At 44.8% G+C, this 18,540-nt stretch overlaps 1 protein-coding gene across 4 annotated transcripts in view; it reads right to left on the minus strand.

The window, feature by feature from the left end:
• PRMT8 (protein arginine methyltransferase 8) overlaps positions 1-18,540 on the minus strand; it is a 202,916-nt gene that overhangs the window by 176,576 nt on the left and 7,800 nt on the right. Inside the window, exon 1 of one of the 4 annotated variants that reach the window (XM_063639949.1) lies at positions 13,227-13,340. The exons of 2 other annotated variants lie outside the window; for them this stretch is intronic. The gene's annotated coding sequence lies outside the window, so the exon portion shown is untranslated. Of the gene's footprint in view, positions 1-13,202; positions 13,341-18,540 lie in introns of those variants that run through there. One more of the 4 variants, XM_063639948.1, reaches the window with a different exon arrangement.

Below are 18,540 nucleotides of genomic sequence, written 5' to 3' on the forward strand. Positions count from 1 at the left end.
AGCCCAGTGAAGGAAGGAAGGAAGGAAAGAATGAGCAAATGCCTTCCAAAGGGCAAGTCTGAGAAGGGAAGGGTGGGGAGGGGCAGCAGGGGACCAAGGGCTGGGCGAGCAGGGCTAGACAAGAGCGTAACCTTAGGGATTTTGCAGCATGATAAGCATGGAATCTGTAGTTCCAGCCCCAGATCTGTCTGTCACCAGAATTGACCCTGGACAGTCCACTTACCAGTCTAGGGCTCAGTTTCTTCATCTACAAAGGAAGGGAGTTGGGCTAGGTGAGCTCTTCCTTTGAAACTAATAGAAAAATATATTCCCTTCCTTCCTTCCTTCCTTCCTTCCTTTCTTCCTTTCTTTCTTTCTCCTTCCTTCCTTCCTTCCTTCCTTTCTTTCTTTCTTTCTTTCTTTCCCTCTCTGGCACAGGCTACAATCTACTCGGCTTGCTGCTGCCCGCGCCGCCGACTGCCTGGGACTGCCGGCGCGCGCCACCGCTGCCTGGCTTTTCTCCTTTGGATGCAGGCACGCGTTCGCCATCTTGGCCACGCTGGTCGCCAGCTCCTGACGCCGAGTGCTCTGCCGCCTCAGCCTCCCGAGGTACTGGGACTACAGACGGAGTCTCGCTCACCCAGTGCTCGGTGTTGCCCGGGCTGGAGTGCGGTGGCGTGGTCTGGCCTCGCGGCAGCCTCTACCCCCCGGCCGCCTGCCTTGGCCTGCCAGGGTGCTGGGATTGCAGCCCCTGCCCGGCCGCCGCCCCATCTGGAAGGTGGGGAGCGCCTCTGCCCGGCCACCCACCGTCTGGGAAGTGAGGAGCGCCTCTGCCCGGCCGCCCCGTCTGGGAAGTGAGGAGCGCCTCTGCCCGGCCACCCATCGTCTGGGAAGTGAGGAGCGCCTCTGCCCGGCCACCCATCGTCTGGGAAGTGAGGAGCGCCTCTGCCCGGCCGCCCCGTCCGGGAAGAAGTGAGGAGCGCCTCTGCCCAGCCACCCATCGTCTGGGAAGTGAGGAGCGCCTCTGCCCGGCCGCCCCGTCCGGGAAGAAGTGAGGAGCGCCTCTGCCCGGCCGCCCCGTCCGGGAAGAAGTGAGGAGCGCCTCTGCCCGGCCACCCATCGTCTGGAAGTGAGGAGCGCCTCTGCCCGGCCACCCTGTCTGGGAAGTGAGGAGCGCCTCTGCCCGGCCGCCCCGTCCGGGAGGAAGTGAGGAGCGCCTCTGCCCGGCCGCCCCGTCCGGGAAGAAGTGAGGAGCGCCTCTGCCCGGCCGCCCCGTCCGGGAAGAAGTGAGGAGCGCCTCTGCCCGGCCGCCCCGTCCGGGAAGAAGTGAGGAGCGCCTCTGCCCGGGCGCCCCGTCCGGGAAGAAGTGAGGAGCGCCTCTGCCCGGCCGCCCCGTCCGGGAAGAAGTGAGGAGCGCCTCTGCCCGGCCGCCCCGTCCGGGAAGAAGTGAGGAGCGCCTCTGCCCGGCCGCCCCGTCTGGGAAGTGAGGAGCGCCTCTGCCCGGCCGCCCCGTCCGGGAAGAAATGAGGAGCGCCTCTGCCCGGGTGCCCCGTCCGGGAAGAAGTGAGGAGCGCCTCTGCCTGGCCGCCCCACCCGGGAAGAAGTGAGGAGCGCCTCTGCCCAGCCACCCATAGTCTGGGAAGTGAGGAGCGCCTCTGCCCGGCCACCCACCGTCTGGGAAGTGAGGAGCACCTCTGCCCGGCCGCCCCGTCTGGGAAGTGAGGAGTGCCTCTGCCCGGCCACCCCGTCCGGGAAGAAGTGAGGAGCGCCTCTGCCCGGCCACCCCGTCCGGGAAGAAGTGAGGAGCGCCTCTGCCCGGCCGCCCCGTCCGGGAAGAAGTGAGGAGCGCCTCTGCCCGGCCGCCCCGTCCGGGAAGAAGTGAGGAGCGCCTCTGCCCGGCCGCCCCGTCCGGGAAGAAGTGAGGAGCGCCTCTGCCCGGCCGCCCGTCTGGGAGGTGAGGAGCGCCTCTGCCCGGCCACCCATCGTCTGGGAAGTGAGGAGCGCCTCTGCCCGGCCACCCATCGTCTGGTAAGTGGGGAGCGCCTCTGCCCGACCACCCATCGTCTGGGAAGTGAGGAGCGCCTCTGCCCGGCCACCTATCGTCTGGGAAGAAGTGAGGAGCGTCTCTACCTGGCCGCCCCGTCTGGGAAGTAAGGAGCCCCTCTGCCCGGCCGCCCCGTGTCTGGGTAGAAGTGAGGAGCTCCTCTGCCTGGCCGCTCCGTCTGGGAGGTCTACCACGGAGGCCAGAAGCAATGTGGGGGCTGGACGTGGTGGCTGACGCCTGTGGTCCCGGCACTCTGGGGGGCGAGGCGGGTTGATCACTTCGGGCTAGGAGTTCGAGACCAGTCTGGCCAACTTGGCGAAACATGAAGAATACAACAGACAAACCAACCAACCAACTCAATGACAACAAAACAGGTCTACCCTGGAGTCATACTCTAATTTTTTCTATTTTCCTCCCCTTCTGATCCTTTATCCCACTTTCTTTTTCTTCCTCTTCCTTCTCCCTCTTCTTTGTCAAATAGAGGATTGAGTTATTATCACTGATCCATATAAAGTCCCTCTCTCATTTATTTTAACTCCCACCCCCATTTCTATTCCCCGACTTCCCATGTGCAACCTTCCTAATATGTTTGATACGCATCTTTTTGTTTGTATGTATTTTTAGAAAATGTTTATTGTTTTTGTATGCCAAAAAAATTAATAAAAAAAAAAACACGAAAAAAAAAAAAAAACAGCCAGAGAAAGTTGTCAGAATCAAAATGGAGTCACTCATGTTTAAAACTCTGACAGGCCAGGTGTGGTGGCTCATGCCTGTAATCCCAGCACTTTGGGAGGCCAAGGCATGTGGATTACCTGAGGTTGGGAGCTCAAGACATGCCTGGCGAACATGGTGAAACCCTGTCTCTACTAAAAATACAAAAATTAGCCAGGTGCAGTGGCACACATCTGTAATCCCAGCTACTCAGGAGGCTGAGGCAGGAGAATCGCTTGAATCCGGGAGATGGAGGCTGGAGTAAGCTGAGATCACACCACTGCACTCCAGTCTGGGTCACAGAGTGAGACTCCATCTCAAAAAAACAAAACTCTGACAGACAGAGCCAGGGAACCCACAAAGGGAGGGTTCTCATGCATAAATGCCTGATAACAAGAACTATCACAAAAGACTCTGCAAAAATCACAGTCTTCCACAAAAGTCATCACAACCTAACAACGACAACAACAACAACATACTTCTGCAAGGACAACTGCCTAACAACTGCCTGTCCAAACTTGCAGTGACACCATCCTTGTTATTAAGGATCCTTGTAGTGAAGGATAATTGTCTTGAAACATTTATGTAATCCTCCTCATTTTTCCTAAAAAATTTGTGGTCTTCCTTTACCTGTCTGAATACACACCTTATTTACTGTGGCAGCTGTATTCCCATTGCAATGCTTATTCCTGAATAAACACAGCTTCTTTTTTGGAGAGTTTCTCTCTCTCTCTCTCTCTCTCTCTCTCTCTCTCTGTTATTTAGGCTGACAAAACTATGTATCACATTTAGGGGAAAAACAACTAGAATGACTATGAATCTTACATCAGAAACCATGGAAGCCAAAAAAGTAGTGACACAAAACATTTCAAGTCCAGAAAGAAAAGAACAGTCAACCTGGAATTCTATATCCAGTAGAAATATCCTTCAAGAATGAAAGCAAACTAAAGAGATTCTCAGAGGAAGAAAAACTAAGAGAATTCATCACCAGCCACACTTTGTAAAATAAAGCCTAAAGGAAGTTATTCAGAAAAAAAAAAAAAAAAAGAAAAATATATATTCCCTACCTCCATCTCTCAGTCCCCAATTTACCCTTTATGAAAGAACCCAGAAGGATTCACTGTAATCCTCCCTATGAATGTATGTAGTGGTCTTTCTCACAATAGAATGGATGATTCCAAAATGTAATGACATCACTCCCAGTGTGGTGCTGGCAAGCAGGTGGTCCTGGGCACCGTGGGATGGAATCAAAGCAGAACTCCACAGCCTAAGGTCCACTGGACTAAAATATAATTTATTCACCACATTCCAGCTTAACAGTCAGAGAAGAGTGACACACATCAGGCTTTGGGGAAAAAAAAGTGCTTAGGAAATAAGAGGGAAGAGACTCGTTGAGAGATGAAATAAATTATGTCTATATGATTTTGACTATGACTTTTTTCTTGTCTTGCCTGGAGCAAGCGAGATAAGAAAGTCTACTTTCAGCTAGTGCAGTGTAGCAGGTAGAGCACAGGCTTTAGAGACAGCCAGATGTGGGCTGAAATCTCAGCTCTGTCCCTTATTAGCTGTGAGACATTCAGCAAGTTTCTTCATCTCTCTAAGACTCAGTTTCTTCATTGTAAATATATGGGTCATAATAGTGTCTACCTCACAGGGTTATGGTGAGACTCTAAAATGATAATAAACACTTATCATCAGTGGGTACTAAAAACATTAGACAAAACCTGATGAGGGGTATTCACACAACCTCAAAGTATCGCTCCACAGATTACTTGTTAATTACAAAGGAAAATGGTACTTCCGCAATGTAGAAACCTGGCAAACACTGCCTTAGCCAAGTGATCATAGCATCATGAGTGATGGGACACACTGATATTTTATGCCCCCAGTGGGATGAATTGAGAAGGACACAATGTTACTTATGAAATATTCTTACTAACAATATTTAACCTGAATCTTTCCATGAGGAAACATCACACAAATCTAAACTAAAGGCATTTTGCAAATAAGAAGCTTGAACTCTTCAAAACTGTCAATGTCATGAAATGGGGTTGAGGGGGAAGGCTTGGAAGTGATTCTAATTAAAGATGACTAAGGAAATATGAAAAGTAAATGCAATGTGTGATCCTCGATTAGATCCTGAATTGAGAAAAAGGGGAGAAAGACAGACAGACAGACAGACAGGCAGAGAGAGAGGGAGGGAGGGAGGGAGGGAGGGAGGGAGGAAGGAAGGAAGGAAGGAAGGAAGGAAGGAAGGAGAAAAGAAGGGAAAGAAAGGGAAGGGAGGGAGGAGTTATTGAGAAAATAAGGCAAATTTGAATAAGGATTATGTAATAGATAATGAAATTATTTTAATGTTAACTTTCCTGAGTGTGGTTATTGTATCTTAGTTATGTAAGAGAATGCTTTTCTTCTGCAGAGATGTATGCTGGAATATTTAGGAGCAAAGTCATAATGTCTGCATGTAATTCAATATATTCAAATATATTTAGAGAGAAATAAAACAAAAATGTGAAACTAAATGTAAGAAACTAGGTGTAAGAAATAAATCAATTAGTGAAACTAGATGTTTCATTGTATATTCTTCCCAGCTGTTTGCAGGTTTTAAATGTTTTCAATATAAAGATTGAGGAGAAAGGATAATGCACGTAAAGTTCCTGGCACATAATAAAGGTTCGATAAATAGTTAACAGGATATTCTGGTGATGGTGATCTCTTGATTTGATTGAAATAATTAAAATCTAAGCATGCTTATTTTATGCCCACCTCTCAGTGTCTGCCTTGCTATGTGAGATGGCTCAAGCCATTAGCCCATTCTGAAGTTTAGTTTTCCCATCTACAAAGCAGAGACATCAGAGCCATATGTGAAATACCAAAGAGAAAAGGGATGTTGAGAGGATGATAAAGATTATACACATAATGAGGAAATCAAATTCCACTCAGGAGCTGGCATAACTCAATCCATGTTGCTGTAATTATAATGGGGACATCCTCTGATTATTTGTGTCAACTCTACCCTGGTTTATTTTTCTCTTTTGACATCCTCTTTCATCCGCTGATGAAATTATTGTTGCTCTGTGCTTTTTAAATGTTCTATGAAGCTTAAAAGAGGAAAAGCAATGCCTGTTGAAGAGAAGGCCGGCCCTATTGCATGTATAGTGCAATTCTACATACATTGACTGCATACTTTCCTCCACCTTCCTTTGTGTCAGGCACTTGGGATGCAAAAAGAGGTATAACATTATTTCTCATCTTTGCTTGAAGGGCTCATAGCCTATTGGAGGAAACAAACACATAATCAAGAAATTAGGCCAGGCGTGGTGGCTCATACCTGTAATCCCAGCACTTTGGGAGGCCAAGGTGGGCAGATCATGAGGTCAGGAGTTCGAGACCAGCCTGGCCAACATGGTGAAACCCCATCTCTACTGAAAATACAAAAATTAGCCGGGCATGGTGGCAGGCACCTGTAATCCCAGCTACTCGGGAGGCTGAGGCAGGAGAATCGTTTGAACCTGGGAGACAGAAGTTGCAGTGAGCCACAATTGCACCATTGCACTCCAGCCTGGGTGAAAGGGCAAGACTCCATAAAAAAAAAAAAAAAAAAGAAAGAAAGAAAGAAAGAAAGAAAGAAAAGAAAAAGAAGGTAGACAGGCATATGAACACCTTGATGAACACTGTGTGGCTTGTAAACTTAATAAGGTCACAGTAAGTAGGTATTCACTAAATCATTGTTGAACGAACGAATAGCTAAGTGGATGGATAAATGGATGGACAAACGGGCAGACAAAAGAATGAAGGGGATGATATGGAAACGACAGAAAGAATGACCAACTCCACATGGCAACTTCAGTAGGTTGGGGAAAGGTTACTAGTTTATTGATATTCGAAGTGGGCATTGAAGGACCAAGAAAATTTAATCTGGCATGAAAAGTAAGAGGAACGGCATAATGTAACAAATAATTTTTGACTTTTTAGTAAAATATGTCCTATCATGAGGAAGAAATCAGAGGAACACAATGTTAGTGATGTAATCACCTAGGTAAACCTATTCTGAATCAAAAGAGAGATGGCAGCACTTTCTGGAAGAGGAACCACACCGTTTCGTTCCATGAGCATTATTGAGCATGCACCATGTTGCAGGCATTGTTCAGCCCAAAGACACAAAGACAGTAAGATATCGCCATGGACCAGAGGGTCCCATAGCCTGGTAGCAAGATCTTTTCTATAGATTTTTCTGTTCTGAGCTACAAAAGCAAAAGATAAAGAACAAGAGAAAAGCAGTGTGAAACTAAAAACTAGCTCTTGAGTAGAAGTCATTGCTGAACATCATGTGGCATGTCAAATATAGAAGAGTCATAGTAAGTAGGAATTCAGTAAATCACTGTTGAACAAAAGAATGGCTGAGTGGATGGATGGATGGATGAGCAAGCAGACAAAAGAACGGAGAGTCAGTCATGAATAGCTACAAATGCAGGCAAAATAGAAATGTCCCTTCTTAAGAATGTGCCTACACCAAAGCTGCCAGTGGCTGGGTTCCTGGAAGCCTTGCACAGGCAAAAGAGCTTTGCAATGCCTGGAATCACTTAGAATATGTAAAAGTGTAAAGAAAGCCAAGACTTAGATAAGGAGTTACTGAAAACAGTACTTGAGTGAGACAACGTATACTCATTGCCATATTTTAATTTTGCCCTAGTCATATCTTTGCTTAAGAACTGTAAAGCCTAAGTTATAATTAAGACATAGCCTAATAGTTAAAGTGTTGATCTAATAAGGAGTTTTCTTTTTAGAAAAAGCAAAATAATATAGCTAAATCACGCTTTTCATCTCTTACCCCTTCTCTGCCATACATAACTGGAGTAAATGCATTCATCTTCCCTCTATAATTCCTCCAACTGGAGGACTGAAATTGTGGGTACAGTCTGGGAAGAATCACCCGGCTTTTGAAGAATGTCTTGCTACCACTCAGAATAAATGACAGCAAAAGACAACAAAGACTTATTTTCCTGGGGAAGCAGTATGGTGTAGCAGCTTATGCTGATTCTGGAATCAGACTTTGGGCAGCTTCCTTATCTTCCTAGGCCTCAATTCCCTCACCAGTAAAATGGGGACAATAAGAGTGCATATCCCCTAAAGTTGTTATAAAAAGTAAAATGATAAAGGACATAAATCAATTAGCACACTGTGTCTCATAATAAACACACAATAATTATTAGATGTCACAGCGATGAGAAATAAAAGCAGATAATTGGGAATTCAATATATAGTATTAAACTCAACCAGTCCTGGCTTGGTCACTCCACTGGCTGACCTTGGAGTGAATCATAATTGGTTTAAACCAATGGCTCTCAATGAGAAGTGGTATTGCCGGCCCCCACCGCCTGCCCGCCACACCCAGGGGAAGTTTGAAAGAAGTTGTCTCCATGACTGGAGGGCTCCACTGTCGCTTAATAGGTGAGGGCCAGGGATGCTAAATGTCCTGCAGTGAGCAGGACAGTCCTGCACAACAACAAATTGTCATCCAACACACCAGGAAGGCCCCTGGTAAGAACTACTGGATTAAACTATTCATGGGACTCCACTCCCATTTCCATTCTCTGCGAGACTGGTTTAGGTTTGGACATCGGCTCACTTTGGCCAACAAGACATACAAGCCTGTTAGGATTCTGAGAAAGATTTTCCTTCTGATTAAAAAAAAGGAGAACATCCACTACTAGCGGCACCTGGGACCTCTGTAGCCAACTTGCAACCACGAGGGGAAAGCCCAGAGAATCACAGAGAACACCCAGAGCCCTGACGATACTGAGATGCTGAATTAGCCAACCCTGGAACTATCTACCTCCAGATGTCTCGTTCAGGGAAAAAAAATACATTTCTTTTAATTTAATCAAAATTTTAATCTTGTTTAATCTATTATTTGCAGTTCAAAGTATTCAGAACAGTGTAATAGTATATTGTTTGGCCTAAAGCAGGTGAAAAAAACAAAAAAGCATGATCATAGCAATTGAAGCAGAAAAACATTTGACAAAATCCAATACCCATTCATGATTTTTTAAAAAGGAACTCTCAGAGAAAAAAAAATAAGAATAGAGGGGAACTTGCCCAATCTGATAAAGTGCATCTCCAAAAATATTTACTGCTCACGTTATACTTAAGGGTGAAATACTGTTTCCTCCTTGAGATCAGAAGCAAGGCAAGACTATCCTCTCTGACCACTCTTATTCAACATAGTACTGGAAGTTCTATTCAGTGCAATAAGATGAGAATAGGAAATAAAAGGTATGTGAATTGGAAAGAATGGAATAAAACTCTCCCCACTTGCATATGACAAGATTGTCTACGTAGAAAATTCCAAAGAATGCAGAAAAAGCTTCTAGAACTAATAAGTAACTTCAGCAATGTTGCAGCATACAAAATAAACACACAAAAATCAAGTATATCACCATATACCAGCATGAACACAGACACAAAAATTAAAAATACAATACCACTTACAATCACTCAAAAAAGAAAGGAAACATTTGGATATGAATCCAACAAAACATGTGCAGGGCTTTTTCTTAGTCCATTCAGTCTGCGGTAACAAAATGCCCTAGAGTGGGTAAAACGACATAAGTTTAAAACAACAGAAGTTTATTTCTCACGGTTCTGGAGACTGGGAAATTCAAGATCTAGGCACCAGCAGATACAGTGTCTGGTGAGCACTCCTTTTCTGCTTCATAAATGGCATCTTCTTGCTGTGTCCAAGTGAAAAAACTCTTTCAGGCTTCTTTCATAAAGGCACTAATCTCATTAATGAGGGCTCTGCCCTCATGACCTAATCACCTCCCAGAGGCCCCACCTCTTAATACCAGCACACTGGGGATACCACTATATGTGAATTTTGAGGGGACACATTCAGCGCATAGCAGACTTTTATGCTGAAAGCTACGAAATACTGTTGAAAGAATCAAAGCTCTAAATAAAATAGAGACACATTGCGTTCATGGTTTAGAAGCCTCAACAGAGGAAAGATGATAATTATCCCTCAAATGTATACATGGATTTAACACAAGTCCTATCAAAATCCCAGCAAGATTTTTATAGCTATAGACAAGCTTATTTTAAAATGTATATGGAAAGGCAAAGGAACTAGAATAGCTAAAACAATTTTGAAATGGAAGAATAAAGTGGGAGGAATTAGTCTACTCAATTTTAAGACTTATTATATCAAAATATACAGCTACACTTACCAAGACTAGATGGTACTGGTGGAAGGATAGACACATATCTCACTGGAACAGAATAGAGAGCCCAGAAATAGACTTGCACAAATACGCATAAGTGATTTTTTGGAAAAGCTACAAAAGTAATTCAATGGAGGAACCTTTTCATCAAATGATACTGGAGCGATCAGATTCCTACAGAAGAAAAAAATTCCCTTCCCCTAAGTCCTACATGGTATACAAAAATTAACTCAAAATGTATCATGGAGTTATATACAACTATAACACTTTTAGAAAAGGCACAGGAGAAAATTTTCATGATCTAGGGTTAGGCCAAGAGATCTTAGATTTGACACCAAAAGCATGATCCACAAAAGGAGAAATTGATAAACCGGACTTCATTAAAATTTAAGACTTTTGTTCTGTGAGAAATCCTGTTAAGAGGATGAAAAAAATAACCCACAAACAAGGAGAAAATATTTGTAAACCACCTATCTGACAAAAAACTAGTATTTATAATACTTAAGAACTCTTAAAACCCAACACTAAAAAAATTAGAAAATGGGCAAAAGATATGAACCAACATTTCACCAAAGAGGACGTACAGATGGCAAATAAGAAGGTGAAAAGACATTCAACATCACTAGCGATTAGGAAAACGCAAATTTAAGCTGTTAAGCTATTTTACACACTTAACAGAATGGCTAAAATAAAAGGTAGGGCCAGCAAATGCAGGTGAGGACACAGAGAAACCGGGCCTCTCATAAATTGCTGGTGAAAATGTAAAATGGTACGGCCACTCTGGAAAACAGTTTGGTGGTTCCTCAAAAAACCACATATGCAACAACCATATGACCCCACAGTTACACTCCTGGGCATTTATTCCAGAGAAATGAAAACTTATGTTCACACAAATACCTGTACACAACTGTTCATAGCAGCTTTATTCCTAAAAGTCAAAAACTGGAGACAGTCCTTACGCCCTTCAATGAGTGAATGGTTAAACAAACTATAGTACATCCGCAAGATGGAATACCACTCAACAGTTAAACAAAAGGAACTATTGATAACAGGCAAAACTTGGATGAATCTCCAGAGAATTATGCTGAGTGAAACCAAAAAAGTCAATCCCAGAAGGTTACATACTATATGATTCCATTTATGTAGCTATCTTGAAACGACAAAATTACAGAAATAGAGAATGAATTAGTGGTTGCCAAAGATAAAAGAAGGAGCCTCCTCTTTTAGGGAGGTGGGAGGGAAGTGGGCGTGGCTATGAAAGGCAACAGAGGGATCCTCTGATGGAATGTTCTGTATCTTGATTACATCGAGGTCAATATCCAGGTTACAATATTGTACTATAGTCTTGCAAGGTGAGGGAAAACTGGGTAAAGGGTAAGCAGAATCTCTCTGAATTATTTCTTACACCTGCAAATGAATCTATGATTATCTCAAAATTAAAAGTTTAATTGAAACAAAAGCACCAGTGTACAGTCAACAAGACTGTGGAGCTGCAAAGCCCAGAGCAGCACGGTACGGACTTAGAAACAGAGACATGAGCAGGCTCTGCAGATGAAAAAGAGGAAAAAAGCAAACAGCCCCACATGGGGTCAAGATAAATGTGCACTATTTCACTTGCAGGAAGAAGAAAGGAAAGAAATTACCACACAAGCTGACTTACAGAAGAGACCTCTTTCAGCCTGAATCCACCTGAAGCCAGAGGTCGGTTCTCCAGCCAGCAGCCGGGACTGGGTGGACCTTGAGTGTCGCGGAGTGTGGGAAACTGCTCTCAATGGATTCCCTCAGGAAAAGATCATTTGCGTGTGCTTCCCTTGTATCAGAGAAGAAAATCCCCAGAGGACTTTTCCACTTTGCTCCTGCATCTGATGGGGGAACAGGAGATGGCACAAAGCCCCCACCACACCCTCCACCCCCAATTCCCTTAGTCCAGGTCCTAGGACAAATGCCAGTGCACATGGTCCCACATTAAGCCAAGCCTCCGCCTCTCCGCCTGGCGCCTTAGAGAGCTGCTGTACCCTGCACACCCCGGCTTCTGCACCGGGCCCATTTTACATGAGTCACTCCCAAAGGAGCAATTCCCTTCCTAATGTGCTGCTTAGGCATTTCAAGGGATTCTATAAACCACACACTAAAAAACCCATAATGTTCTAATGTATTCGTTTGACCGATATCTCATCTAATCTTCCCCTGCTGTTCTCAACTTACTCTACCGATCAGAAAATAGAGATCTGGAAAAGCCCACTCTTTCTTACTTAACACTAACACCCCTTTAACAATTTCATCTCCTCCTTTTGCTTCAGGAAACAAAAATCAGTTAGAAAGGGGCATTCCCTTTAGCTACAGACACAAACACTGCCTCTTTCTCTAGCCTGTGGCCTGGAGTCCTAAGCCCTCCCCTATGCCTCCCTCTCCAGGTGGCTGTCCTCAAAGGCCAGGTTCGCAGGGGCAAAGGAAAGTTGACTAATTGGCAAGAGGCCTTGACATGGATTCTTTTTCTCCAAACTTCCAGCTCATCTGTGGCCTCTCCAGCCCCACATACTGGAAACATGTAGGCTTATAGGGTGAGTATGAATATGAGCTTCTTACACATGCAAATTGTTCTTTCTCATTTCAACTGAGGCTGAGGAAGGGCACAGAGAGAAGGAAAGCAAGAAGCAAGATCTAAAAACAGAACTACCATTTGACCCCGCAATCCCATTACCGGGTATATATCCAGAGGAATAGAAATCATTCTACCGTAAAGACACATACATGTGAATGTTCACTGTAGCACTATTGTCAAGAGCAAAGATATGGAATCAACCTAAATGCCTATCAATGACAGATTGAAAAAAGAAATATGGTATATATACACCATGGAATACTATACAGCCATGAAAAGAATGAGATCATGTCTTTTGAAGGAACATGGATGGAGCTGGAGGCCATTACCCTTAGCAAACGAACCCAGGAACGGAAAACCAAACACCACATGTTCTCACTTATAAGTGGGAGCTAAATGACAAGAACACATGGACACAGAGAAGGTAACAACACACACGGGGGCCTCCTTGAGGGTGGAGGGTGGGAGGAGGGAGAGGAGCAGAAAAAATAACTATTGAGTACTAGGCTTAGTACCTGGATGAGGAAAGAATCTGTACAACAAACATGTACATGTACCCCTGAACCTAAAATAAAAGTTAAGAAAATAAAAAATGTTTAAAAAGCAAGATCAAGAAAGCAAACTGCCCAAATAACTAAGAAACCTGGTGCCAGAATGGTCGCTGAACTCTGAGGTCCTGGCTCCCAGCTCACAGGCTCGAATCTCTCGGTGTGTTTTGGGACAGTGTCCTTCCGAGCAGAGGAACAGGGAAACTGCATGGCTCATCACTTTTCACAGCCATGCCATGAAGGTCACACACAAGGCAGGAACAGCAACGGAGCAGGTGGGATGTGGGGTCAAGAACACTGGAGTTGGAGGCCCTCACAGTGGGCTCGGCCTCCATTTATGACCCGTGTGATTACATACCAGGGAAAGTCCATGGAACTTCTGTGCCTCAGTCTCCTCGTTTGAAAAATACAAATATTAATGCCTCTCTCAAGAAGCGATCGTGAGGAGTCCATGGACTTAGGAGTGTGTTTTGCTTGCAACTAACAGAAAGCCCAACAGCTACACCTAAAAGAATTAGGAGTTTGTTGTTCTCACATAAGAAGTCCACAGGTAGATATTCCAAGGTTCAGAGACACCTGTTCAAAATCCACATTTTTTCCCCACATTTTGATGTGTTGGGAATCTATGTCTTTTTTGCTGCATGATATTTTTCTTAACTTTATTTTTTAATCGACAAATTATAATTGTTCACATTCATGGGTACATACTGTTTCAGTACATATAACGTACAGTGATAAGATCAGGGTAATATCTCCAGCATCTCAAACATTGCAGATGTGTCTTAAAAACAATGGCAAGTTGTAGTTTAATTAGCAATACTTTAGCTGTCCTAATGGTACTTAATGATGTGTCTTCCAATATTGTGTTTTCAATGAAAGACAGTATGTTATCAGGGGCTAGACTCTTTCTATCTTTTATCTCCTCCATCCTTAGCCTGGGGATGCCTTGCCTCATCCTTTTGCCTTGCCTCATGATTGCAACATAGTTGCTGCACCCTCAAGCATCACAACCATATTACAGGCAGGATGAGGAGGTAAGTAGGAAGGAGACAAAGACTTTTCTCTTCTTGAAACTTTGTCTTTTTAGTTCGGAAGAGGTGCCTTCTCTAACAACTGTCACTTACATATTACTGGGCAGAACCGTGTCACGTGGCCACCTCCAGAGTGCTGGGAAGTTGAGTGTTCAGACTTCCAGGCTCTCTAAAAGAGGATGGCAGGGGACGAAGTCTGTGTTTGGATGCTGAGTGAGCCCCTCTATTGTGTCTGCCACAGTATTTAAAATACTCAGCACCACCTCTGGCTCATAGCAGAGCTCAGTAAATAGTCCTGTACCTCCACTCACGAGCAAAAATGCAAGTGATTTGTTTTGGGGAGGAGGTAAGCTGGCCCACAAACAACTTTGTCTCTTGGAAAACTACAATGAAAACTCTAGGAATGCAAATGAAGTTTGCCCAGGAAAGCATGATAAACACACTCCCATCCTTTCAAATTCTGCAGAGCCATTTCCGTAGGGTCACGCACCGGAAGATTCTGGCGCAAAATAAAAAATAAAAAACTTGCTTTCCTCACAAGTGACTTGTTTTTGGTTTCCCTCCACCAAGCTAAGCCCACCTCTCACTTGTAGCCCCTGATGGCCTCCGTGGGAATCACCTGCAGGCTGGGATCTGTGACCCGGACTTAGGGCTTTTCTTGAGGGCATGCTGGAGCTTGCTCAGGCATTGGGAGGGGAGCTGACATCTTTCAGCTGCAGGTATATCCACTCCTGTACTCCTCACTGCAAATCTGTGAGCAGGGATGAGTATTCCTATTTGCCAAAACTACATCTCAGAGAAATAAGGAAAATATTTAAGGTCATGTGGTTGGTAAGTGAGGGGCTGAGCCCCAAACCCAGGTTGTTCTGGTGCCAGTCCCCTTCCCAGTATGTCTCCTTGCCTCCAAAAGTATTGCTTTCTGTTTAACTTTCAGTTTCAGACCAAAAGAGTCAGGCATCTCCTCCAACATCAGGACCCCATAGAAAAGTCATTGTGATGGTGGAAAGTGGAGGTGTCATCATTACAGCTACCCAAAACCTCTGGTCCTCAGGAAAAAGCAGGCCCTCGCTGTGTAGTTGAAGGGCACAAAGATTCCTGGCCCCTGACTCAGAGACCTCCAATCTCAGGAGACCCCAAGAGACAGGCTAAAGGCCACTGCAAGAAAAGGCACACAGACTTCTGGGCCACTGCTCTTTCCAGCACAGCCGGCTCCTGTTGGTTTTCTAGATCCCAATCTATAAGCAAAGCCAGATCGGGGAGCCACCACCACCAAGTCCCCTTGTGGATTTTCATTCATTCATGTAATGAGTATTTCTAGCACACTTACTGTAGGCACTATTCTCAGCACTGGAAGTGCAGCAAAGAACAACCAAGATAACATCTCGGCTTTTGTGGGGTTTATAGCCTAGTGGAGAGGAAGATCACAAGTACCTAAATACAGAGAAACAAGGACATATCAGATAGGAGTGAGTTCTGGGGAGGGAATAGACAGATGTCACGGAGGGTGACTGAGGAGTACACTTTAGAATTGGAGTCAGGAAAGCGCTGTCCTAGGGGTGACATTGAAGCTGAGACCTGAAATGATGAGAAGAAAACAGCCAGTGAAGATTGGTGGAAGGTCGGAAGCCAGGTAGGAGGACTGGTCCAGGCAGAGGGCACGCAGGGGCAAGCCCCTGAGTCAGGTATGAGCTTGGCTAAATGAGGAAAGAAAACAAGGATAGTGGGGTCTGAGTTCAGTGAGCAAGGGAGAGAAGGAAGGTAAGCAACAGGTAGGAAATGCAGGCAAAGGGCAGGTCCTGCCGGGCCTGTGGGCCAGGGAGAGGGGTTGTGACTTTGTTCTCAGTACAAAGTCACTGGAGGGTTTTAAGGTGACAAGTGCCACGCTCTCACTGTAGCTTTGAAAAGATCATTCTAAATGCTGTGAAAAGAACAGAAGAAGGGCAAGAGTAACAGCAGAGAGATGAGTTGTCAAGCCTGGGTTTTCACAAGGCTGCTCCTGCAAGGCTGTGCAGGATGTGCACTGCCCAACTGCCAGAGTGCCTTGCACATAAACTGCCGTAGCAACAGCACTCTCTGAGGCTGGGCATAGTAAGTCAGGGTTTTTTTGGTCCCTTATGATGCTCAAAAATACTTACAACCCCTATGTACTCATATCAAAGGAACAAAACAAAAACCCCTTTAACATTATTTTCTACACAAAGTAAGACAGATTACAAATCATTATGTCCAAGACTTGATCATTGGTTATGCCATGAAGTAAATACGAGAAATAATAAAATCTAAAATAATCTTGTACTTTTAATTAACTCATGTCCATTAGAAAAATATATTCTATCATTTACATAATTTATATTTGGTTTAAACTTGCACCTAATGGTGAGTACTCACAGATAAGTTGCAGCTATTCAATGGTCAATGGTATTTTGGTTTATATCATTGCCCAAACTGAATCAGGAAAGTTAAAAAAAATCTTCCTTCATTTTCTTTATTTCATTTTATTTTATTTTACATTCTGGGATACATGTGCAGAATGTGCTGGTTTGTTATATAGGTAAACGTGTGCCATGGTGGTTTGCTGCACCTATCAACCCATCACTGTATTTTCTTATCACATATTTGTTAAGCACCTACTATATTCCAGGCGCTGCTGGGTCCTAGGCAAAGGGAAAGCCAGCGTCTTTCCTGCCTTTATGACTGTGTGGTCTAGTGGCCAGGACAGATATAAACAAGAACAAACATACAAAGAAGTAGTCAAACGTTGTAATTTGTACTATAATAAAAAAAGAACAGAGAAAATAATGAGGGGGGTCTCATTTAGAGCATCAGGTTCAGGGTAGGCCTTCCTGATGAAGTCTCTAAAGTGGCCAAGGACCACAATAGCTATTTGCATACTTCTGCTGCTCCCCCACCTCACTCTCTTCTCCTATCGCTCTGACAAATACTTGCTCAGGGACTCACTGTCTTACCTCAGTATCCTTCCCTCCCAAACCACACCCTCCAAGCTCAGCCCTACTGTCTGTGACCCTGAATGCAAAAAGCCTGGCATCCAGTATGTGCAATCACAGTGAGACAAGAGCCAGGGCGGCCCTGGGTCCCAGACAGAGAGCAGCACGAAAACTTGGTCTGACCCTTGTCCAGGCTCACACTCCTGTTATGACCTTGGGCACTGCCTCTTCTCCCCAGAAGTCTCATGTCTCCATCTATCAAGGAGAACGAAGCACACAGTCTTTGGAGTCCCCACATGTGTCCTCAGAGATTGACTTTGCTGCCCAGACGTCCTTGGAGGGTCCCGCAGCAGGCAGGCAGGCCCCCAGGCCAGACTGGGAGCAGAGACAGGGGGCATGACAGAAAACCCCTAACCCTCAGGACCAACCATAGGCTCTGAGCCTGGGTCAGGGTCAGACCCCACACCAGGCTTCCAAGAAGGCATCTTTGCAAAGCCTGTGTCTGGCCCGACCTCTCTCTCCCAAGGCTTCAGAAACATGCTGGAGACATAATGAGGGGCATGGCGGGAACTCTGTGATTGAAGAAAGCATGTGGCTTTGGCCTCTGGGTGCTGCACTGGACTGGGCAATTTACAAAAAAAAGAGGTTTCATGAACTCACAGTTCCACGTGTCTTGGGAGGCCTCACAATCATGGCAGAAAGTGAAAGTCACATCTCACATGGTGGCAGACAGGAGAAGAGGACTTGTGCAGGAAAAGTCCCCTTTATAAAACCATCAGATCTCATGAGACTTATTCACTATCATGAGAACAGCATAGGAAAGTCCTGCCCATGATTCAATTACCTCCCACTGGGTCCCTCCCATAACACATGGGAATTGTGGGAGCCACAATTCAAGATGAGATTTCAGTGGAGACACAGAAAAATTTTCACAACCTACTCATCTGACAAAGGGCTAATATCCAGAATCTACAATGAACTCAAACAAATTTACAAGAAAAAAACAAACAACCCCATCAAAAAGTGGGCAAAGGACATGAACAGACACTTCTCAAAAGAAGACATTTATGCAGCCAAAAAACACATGAAAAAATGCTCATCATCACTGGCCATCAGAGAAATGCAAATCAAAACCACAATGAGATACCATCTCACACCAGTTAGAATGGCCATCATTAAAAAGTCAGGAAACAACAGGTGCTGGAGAGGATGTGGAGAAATAGGAACACTTTTACACTGTTGGTGGGACTGTAAACTAGTTCAACCATTGTGGAAGTCAGTGTGGCGATTCCTCAGGGATCTAGAACTAGAAATACCATTTGACCCAGCCATCCCATTACTGGGTATATACCCAAAGGACTATAAATCATGCTGCTATAAAGACACATGCACACGTATGTTTACTGCGGCACTATTCACAATAGCAAAGACTTGGAACCAACCCAAATGTCCAACAA

Source organism: Symphalangus syndactylus, chromosome 5 (genome assembly GCF_028878055.3).
Source record: "Symphalangus syndactylus isolate Jambi chromosome 5, NHGRI_mSymSyn1-v2.1_pri, whole genome shotgun sequence".
Lineage (NCBI taxonomy): Eukaryota > Metazoa > Chordata > Mammalia > Primates > Hylobatidae > Symphalangus > Symphalangus syndactylus.